The following is a 9,587-nucleotide window of genomic DNA, read 5'->3' as shown; positions in this document are numbered from 1 at the left end:
CTGAGATTCCTCAGTCTGTTCTGTGCTTCTGTGTCTCTGGATCTATTTTGTTCATCAGTGTATTTTGTTCGTTAGATTTCACATATGAGTGAGCTCATGTGATACTTGTCTTTCTCTGACTGGCTTATTTCACTTAGCACAATACGCTCCAGGTCCCTCCATGCTGCCTCAAAGGGTAAGAGATCCTTCTGTTTTACTGCTGCATGGTATTCCATGGTGTAAGTGTACCCACAGCTTTTTCAATCCACTCATTTACTGATGGACACTTGGGCTATTTACTGATCTTAGCTATTATAGATTGCACTGCTATGAACAAAATGGTGCATACATTGTTTCTGATTAGTGTTTCAGATCTCTTAGAATATATTCCTATAAGTGGGATCACTAGGTCAAATGTGAGCTCCATATTTAATTTTTTGAGGAAACTCCATAAACTGTTTTTCCATAATGGCTGCACCAGTCTGCATTTCCATCAGTAGTACACTGGGGTTTGCTTTTCTCCTCATCCTCACCAGCACTTGTCATTTGCTGATTTGTTGATGTTAGCCATTCTGACAGGTGTGAGGTGATACCTCATTATCATTTTAATTTGCATCTCTCTGATGACCAGTGACTTTGAGCATTTTTTCATATGTCTCTTGGCCTTTTGTATGTCCACTTTCTAAAAGTGTCTATTTAGGTATTTTGCCCATTTTTTAATTGGATTGTTTATCTTCCTTTTGTTAAGTTGTATGAGTTCCTTATATATTTTGGACATTAGAACTATATCAGATGTATCATTGCCAAATATGTTCTCCCATAGAGTGGACTCCCTTTTCATTTTGTTGATGGTTTCTTTTGCAGTGCAGAAGCTTTTTATTTTGATATAATCCCATTTATTTATTTTCTCCTTAGTTTCCATTGTCCTAGGAGCCGTATTGGTAAGGATAGTGCTACGACATTTATCTGATACTTTGCTGCCTATGGATGCTTCTAAGATTTTTATGGTTTCCCATTTTATGTTTAAGTCTTTTATCCATTTTGAGTTCATTTTTATGTATGGTGTAAGTTGATGATCTAGTTTCTTTCTTTTTTTTTTTTTTTTGCAATTATCAGTCCAATTTTCCCAACACCATTTATTGAAGAGACTGTCTCAACTACATTGAATGTTTTTGCCTCCTTTGTCAAATATTAATCGAGTATAATTGAGCTTGGGTTGAATTCTAGGGTCTCTGTTCTGTTCATTGTCTATATGCCTATTCTTATGCCAGTACCAGGCTGTTTTGATTACATGAGTTTGTAGTATACCTTGATACTTGATATTGTGATTCCTCCAACTTTGTTCTTTTTTCTCAAGATTGCTGTGGCTATCTGGGGTCTTTTTTGGTTCTGTATACATTTTTTTAAGTATTTGTTCTACATCTGTGAATTGTGCCATTGGTATTGCATTGAATCTGTGGATTGCTTTGGGTAGGATGGACATTGTAATGATGTTGATTCTACCAATACACATGAACACGGTATATTCTCCCATTTTTTTATAGCTTCCTCTATCTCTCTTTCCAATGTCCTGTAGTTTTCTGAGTACAGGTCTTTTATCTACTTGGTTAAGTTTATTAATTTTGTGTTGTAATGGTAAATTGGATTTTTTTTTAATTTCTCTTTCTGAGAGTTTATTATTGGTATATAAAAATGCCATTGATTTCTGGGTGTTAATTTTGTATCCTGCTACACTGCCAAATTCATTTATTAAATATAGTAGTTTTTTATGAAGTCTTTAGGGTTTTCTATGTACAATATCATGTCATCTGTGAATAATGAGAGTTTTACTGCCTTCTTTCTAATTTGGATGCCTTTTATTTCTTCTTCTTGTCTGATTGCTATAGCTAGGACTTCCAGTGCCATGTTGAATAAGAGTGGTGAAAGTGGATACCCCTGTCTTCTTTCTGTTCTTAGGGGAAATGGTTTTAGTGTTTGCCCATTGAGTATTATGTTGGCTGTAGGTTTGTCATATATGGCCTTTATTATGTTGATATATGATCCCTCTATTCCCACTTTTATAAAAAATGGGTGTTGCATTTTGTTGCATGCTTTTCTGCGTCTGTTGATATGATCTTGTGATTTTTGTCTTTCCATTTGTCTATGTGAGGTATCAGGTTTATTGATTTGTGAATATTGTACCAGCCTTGCATCCCTGGAATAAATCCCACTTGGTCATGGTGTATAATCTTTTTAATATATTGCTGGATCCAATTTGCTAGTTTTTGTTGAGGATTTTAGCATCTGGGTTTATCGGGAATATTGTCCTATAACTTCCTTTCTTTGTAGTGTCTTTATATGGTTTTGGAATTAGAATAATGCTGGTCTCATAAAAAGAGCTTGGAAGTGTTCCTTCCTCTTGAGAAAAGGGAACACTAGTTCATTGCTGGTGGGAATGCAGACTGGCACAACTACTATGGAAAACAGTATGGATTTTCCTCAAAATAATTAAAAATGGAACTTCTGTTTGGCCCAGAGGTGATCCCACTTCTGGGAATATATCCTTAAAACCCAGAAATACCAATCAGAAAAAATACATGCACCGCTATGTTCATAGCAGAATTATTTACAATAGCTAAGATTTGAAAACAGCCCAGGTACCCATCAGTAGATGAGTGAATAAAAAAGCTGTGAGACATTTACACAGCTGTAAAAAGGAAGGATATCTTACCCTTTGGGACAGCATGGATGTACCTGGAGAATATTATGCTAAGTGAAATAAGCCAAACTGAGAAAGACAAATATCACATGATCTCACTTATTTGTGGAATCTAATGAATACAATGAATTGACCAACAAAATAAGAAAGACCTGAAACATGGAGGCATGGAGTAGACTGACATACCTCGATGTGGGGATTGGAGAGAGGGGGGAAGAGAGATAAACCAAAGAACTTATATACTTATATGCATAGCCCATGGACACGGGCAATAGGGTGGGGAAGACGGGGGGAGGGGGCTGGTATGGACTGGGAGGAAGTGGGTAAAGGAGGGGAAAATGGAAGACATCTATAATATTATCAACAGTAAAAAATATATATATTAAAAAAGTTACACTTAACTATAAAGAAAACACACACAAACAGTGGCCTGCTTTAATGTTCTTGCTTCTTGGGCATGGTAAACTTTAAAGCCTGTGTCCACAAAACAAAGAGGCAGCCAACCAGATGGGAGATGATATTTGCAAACAGCAGCTCTGACAAAGGTTTAATTTCCAAAATATATAAAGGACTCATAAAACTCAACACCAAACAAATAAATAATCCAATCAAAAAGTGGGCAGAGGACCTGAAAATACACCTCTCCCAAGAAGACATACAAACAGCCAATAGATATATGAAAAGATGTTCAACCTCACTGGCAATCAGGGAAAATGCAAATTAAAACTACAATGAGATACCACCTTACATCAATTAGAGTGGCCATCATCAACAAGACAAGCAACAACAAGTGTTGGAGAAGTTGTGGAAAAAGGGAACACTCATTTACTGCTGATGGGAATGTAGACTGCTACAACCACTATGGAAAGCAGTCTGGCGATTCCTCAAAAAATTAAAAATAGAGCTACCATGCAACCCAACAATCCCACTCCTGGGTATATACCCAAAAAACTCGAAATCATTTATACGCAAAGATATATGCACCCCTAAGTACATTGCAGCATTATTCACGGTGGCCAAGAGTTGGAAACAGCTGAAGTGCCCTATGATAGGCGGCTGGATAAAGAAGACGTGCTATATATACACAATGGAGCACTACATGGCCATACAGATGAAATGGCATCATTTACAACAACATGAATGGACCTTGAGAACATTATGCAAAGTGAAGTAAGTCAAACAGAAAAAGCTAAGAACTATAAGATTTAACTCATATGTGGAATATAAACTGAAACTTATGAACACAAACAGCAGTGTGATGGTTGCCAGAGAGAGGGGGGTGGGGAAAGAAAGGGGTCCTAATATGAGGTGACAGGAGATTTGACTTTGGATGGTGGGCACATGGTCCTACATATAGATTTTGTAAATTAGTAACCCACACATGAAACCTATATGTTTGTGTAGAGTAATGTCACCCCAATAAAATTTAAAAATAAAATGTAAATAAAATAAAATAATAAATCAATAAAGCCTATGTGCGACAGCTGGGAGGGACTCATTCCCAATGCCCCATCTAAACGTTGGGGCTTCCATCTGATATCCAAGGAACTTTGCCCAATAAAAGTCATGTTCATCATCTGAACATTTTCCAGTGGGTCAGCATCAGTGTGTTTCTGTTAGGCCTGGTAGATCCTTTCTAAAAATACAGGAGGGGCTTTATTTGGTTTCCGTTGAACGGCCTGTATCATATTCAGGCTCTTTTGTTTAGGCGCCCCTTTGTTAAGCCTTCCAATATGCACCTTTTGTTCTAGGGAGGCTAAGTCCCCACCCTTTGTGTCCCAGTTGGGCTCTGTCAAGGGAATCACCTCAGCTGGATTGGGGGTCCTATTGGGATATAGCAAGGAACAGTGGGACAGCGAAGCTAGATTGGACCCAGGCCCTAGGGAACTTCCATACTCTGGGCCAGTTTCCTGGGAGTGTTTCGGGTTAAAGACAACACCTCAGGGCCAGGCCAGAGGCTCGGTGAGATAGCGCCAGGGCAGGGCATATTGCTTCAAGCCCTCCCAGGGACTCGCCTCCCCCAGCTCAGGCACTGGCTGCTCATCCCTTTGTCATCTTGGGCATCACTTCCCCAGGTGTCCTTAAACTTCTCCCTCTGATGCCTCTCCTCCGTTGTGAGGATAGCACAGGGCTTGCAGCTCTACAGGCTCAAGTTCAAGTCCCCGTTAACTAGCTGGATGATTTGTGTAAATTACTTATTGAACCTTTTTTTTTTTCTTCTTCCCAGTTACACTGAGCAATGGGACTACTTCAGGCAGCTATCACAAGAGTAGCCATGGGGATTAAAAAAGACATTTTGTTAAATCTTTAGAATCAGATGGGCACATCTTTACTGACCTCAGTTGTGACTGCTATAGTACTTTTTCTTTTTAGGGGAGCAGGTCACTGTTTCTTCCCCAATGGATGTAAGCCCTTCAAGGGCAGTGGCTGTTTCATTCATTTGGACCAGTGCCCTGTGCATGTGCTGGGCTCAGGACATGCCTGCTGCAGGCAGTGTGCCCTAGCTGACCGGAGGCAGAGCCTCTCACAGCTCCTGCCACTTCTCTCCCTCACAGGCTCTAAGGTCGCTGCTGCTGTCCTAGGTGACAAGTGATGTGTCAATGTGTGGATTGTAACAAATGTCCCACTCTGACTCAGGATATTCATTGTGTGGGAGGTTGTGCATAGATGGCAACAGGGTGCAGGTACCTTGGAAACCTCCATATTCTGCTCAGTTTTGCTATGAACCTAAAATGGTCCTAAATATAAGTCTATTAAGAAAAAGAAAATAAAAAGACCATAAGACAGTGATTGTTCAGACAAGAATGAGAACTTGAGTTACTTCATTTCTATCATTGTATGTCACCACTTGGAATTTTTGTTTAAATTAAAACGTAAATGAGCTTTAAACTTTAACTTTAAAATAAGGAGGTATAAATTGTTTTTTAAATTTAATGTGTTTCATTAAAAATTTAAAACACACTATTTAATATGGGAACGAACAGAGGGAACTTCATGGTGTAATATTTGTATTTGGGAAATGAAATATTTTACATACATGAAATATATTATGTACCTGAAATATTTTACTAAATTTGAAAGCATCTTTCCAAAGGACATTTCTTCCTCTTTAACTTTTTAGGTCCTTGTTTTAAAACTAAAGGTTGAATGGAGGAAACAGTGATTATTACTGATTATTACATGAACATTACTGAAAATAATTTTGTCCTCCGGAGGAGTGTTCAAAATGACTCACTCCAGGGGTCAAGTCGTTGGTACCTCTACTGACCCTGAAAATGAAAAGGCCCATCTGGCACTGCTCCCGCCCTCAGCAAAGCCACTGGACAGTGCCCGGCATGTGCGCTCTGAGCCGGAGCCGCTCTGGGGACAAACCAGGCGAGCCGCTGGCCCGGCACTTCTCTGCGGTTGCTGTGCGCCTCTTCTCCGTGGACTCGTTTTTAAAACTTACTGCTGACTATGTAGTTCTTATTTTAGTTTCTGGGGACACATTTCCCTCGCCTCCCTTTCGGTTTAGACAGGGAATCCTCCTCTACCTGCAGGGGTGGCTCAGGACCAGCTCTGTCCGCATCCTTCCTAGGAACACGCCCACCCCTCTGAGATTTGAGGCTGATCATGTGACCTCTCACACGTTCAGAACCGTCGGGATTCTGGCGAAGTGTCTGGGCTTATTTTGCATGCAAATCCCCCAGAATGCTCTAGGAAGTCTGCCTGGCTCTCCTTTGATTCCATTGGGGAGGAAAAGGCTCTTTTCTTCACTAAGTTCCTATGTTTAATGTTTTCACTTTTAAAATATATGGTTTATATATGATGTGTAGGTTCATACACTGAAAAATACCCCTGCAGTAAATAATCACCATGAGTTGAAAAAGAATGGAACTTTAGGGATTTATATAAGTTGCATCAGTACCTCTAGCTTTGGCTGGTCCGAGTGCAGTGGTGCCTTACAACTAATTGATCACAGCCAGTTACAGATTTCTTTGTTCCTTCTCCACTCCCACTGCTTCACTTGACTAGCCTTTTGCTGCAAAGAAAAACGAAAAATTTTTTTTTCCTAGCTCTTGCTGACAGTTTGTTACACCAGAAAATGAACTGTGAATGACATCCTGTCGTTGAAAACTATTGGACAGGCTGCATATTCAGCGCTCATGAATCTGCATGGGTCATTCTGAAAAGGCGGTCACCTTGTGTCTGCAGTGCTCATTGAAAAGAGATTTATCTGATCTAGGAGGGAATGAACCATATCTCATTCCCCTTCCTAGCCACAGGTCAGGTGAAATAGCAGCAGGTTCGTGTTACTGGCTTAAGCCTTGGGTCCACCAAGCTTTGCTTTTCTAGTGAAACATAAAGATTTGGGGGTTTTAGGAAAATCCCCATTCTCTTCTCAAATGCATGGCTTTTGCAAATCAAGATTATTTTGGCTTCAAATTATGGTGTATGCAATGATTGCAGGATATACCATGCAATATTTGGGATATGCTCACACTAAAAAACTACATCTGTAATTCAGATCTAAGTCTCTGGCTGGGTTGCTCAGTTGGTTAGAGCATCATCCTGATAAACCCCTAAGGTTGTGGGTTCAATTCCTGATCAGGGCACATACAAGAATCAATCAATGGATGCATAAATAATTGGAACAACAAATTGATGTTTCTCTGTCTCCTTTCCTCTCACTAAAATCAGTCATTTAAAAAACCCTCAAATCTGAATAAGCATATTGTATTTTATCTGGCAACCCTATCTTAGTCACACAATTCATAGGAAAGAACTAATTCCATACACACACACACACACACACACACACACACACACACCACACATTTTATTATCTATAATTTCATTTCTTTCTGTCTGTCTTTCCTTTTTTTTTCTTTTTTGCAATATTTCTACTGACTGGGACACCGCAATTGATTGCCATTATTTTGTTGTCAGTTTTTCATTGCGGGGATTACTCTTAAAGAAGAACGGTTATCCTGGCCCTCCAAGGAATGATCTCTGGTTGGCCGTGAGCTGCCCATATGATCTCTTAGAAGCTCAGTTTCTTCATTATAAAATGGTAGTGTCTGCCCTACTACCTAACTGGGTTGTAAACAATAGTAAGTGAAATAAATGATATGAAATATCTTGCACCTTATAAAATACAACACAAAGAGAATGGTTTTCTTTGGCAAATACAGAACACTGGCTATGTAGATGGACTGTTATTCTCTCACAGCATCGCTTATTGCCACTCCTATAATAGTCCTGTTGCTGGTGTGTGATTATGGCATCATTAACAGGCTTGAACAATCCACTGTAACTAAGGTGGTTTGCCTTCTCAGTGTATGCCGGTTACCCAGGAAGCAGTGAAGTGTACAGGAAAAGGGGTGAAATCTAGATTGAGAACAGCCACAGGGAGCCCTTGGTCTCTCACTCTGAGCTCTAACACCACTTTACCTCTCTGTGGGATTGCCGCCAGACTAAACAGGATGATCCCTGTGGAAGCCCTAAGGAAACCCCATGCTCTCAGGGTGCTTTGGGTAGTCTGCACCTGTAAGGACAAACCAAAACATGCCCTTCATTCGATGCACATTTATGGCATCTGCCCCGCGGTACTATGCCTGGGTGCTGATGCTTTTAGGGGGATTACACATGCATCTAACAAACGAGGAAGGAAGGTCAGTGTTCTAACCTCAGTTTGAGCTGAGGAGGCAGCTGAGTGTGTAACCTTTCTCAAGGTTATACACAAAGCTAAGCGTAGAACCAGGATGAGAAAGTGGCTCGGAGGCCCCACCTAGATAGACATCCTACCATACACTCTGCCCTTCTCCGCCTTCTCTAGTTTCAGACTCTTGGACATAGTTTTTCTTCCTGTAAAATGTCTTCCATTTGAGAATATTCACACCTCTATCTTCGAACCTTAACAGGATTGTCAACTTTGAAATGTCTCCTAATAATTGTTATAGCATCAAATATTAGCCTTTCATTCAAAATATCAAAAAACCCTTACATATCTTCACAGACTTTTCCTTTTTTTTTTTGACTTAAAGGATGTAAACATTAAATAAAACCCCAATCTATTAAAAGGTGGGATAAATAAAAGCTAATTCACCCTCACACCATGTCTTTTCCTTGATCTCTTAGAATATACAGTATCTTTAGTATATCTATTTTATTTAGGGGGAGGGGTCTGTAATGAGTTTCCCCCAAATTACTGTTAGCTTCTGGAGGGAAAAGACTATATTTTTAAATTTTTTGTATTCCCATCTCCCATCTTGCCGGGAGCCGGTCCATCCTTGCTGTTTCAAGGGACCTGGCATATATGGCATACTGTTCTTAATATGTTTGCTCACCTTCTTGGCGCTGTGTTTTAACCAAGGTCACCTCTCCGAGAAAGGTTGAATCCCCAGGTAGGGATTTTCCCCTGAAGTTAGGGAGGGAATAAAACCCCTCAACTAAGTGCCAGGCGGGTAATTAATCACTTTAACTATGAACAAGCATGCTTAAACTACATAATCTTTACTCCCTGGAATGGAGATAAGAAACGCCCTAACCTTTGTAATAGAGATTGATAGGATTGAATCAACTGGTATAAATACAGTTGTAACAAGACAGAACTCAGAACACAGAACTCAGGAGACAGAGCTTAGAAGAGAATTCAGAAGACAGAACCTACACGGAGCCTGGAGACAGAAGAACTTCACTGGAGAGAACATGGCAAAAGATCCTGGACTGAACCTGACTATAGAACATGGCAAGAGAACCTGACTAGAACCTGGTGACTGAACCTGGCTGGAGAACCTGTACAGAACCTGGCTGGAGATCCTAAGCAGAACCTCTCTGGAGATCCAGACCAGAACTTGGCTGGAGATCCTGGCTGTAGATCCTGGCTAGGCTGCTGATCAACTGAACGCTATCTCTGTGTCCTTCCTTC

Source organism: Myotis daubentonii, chromosome 10 (genome assembly GCF_963259705.1).
Source record: "Myotis daubentonii chromosome 10, mMyoDau2.1, whole genome shotgun sequence".
NCBI classification, from domain to species: Eukaryota; Metazoa; Chordata; class Mammalia; order Chiroptera; family Vespertilionidae; genus Myotis; species Myotis daubentonii.
The sequence above is the reverse complement of the archived record's forward strand: the minus strand, read 5'-3'. Positions refer to the sequence as shown.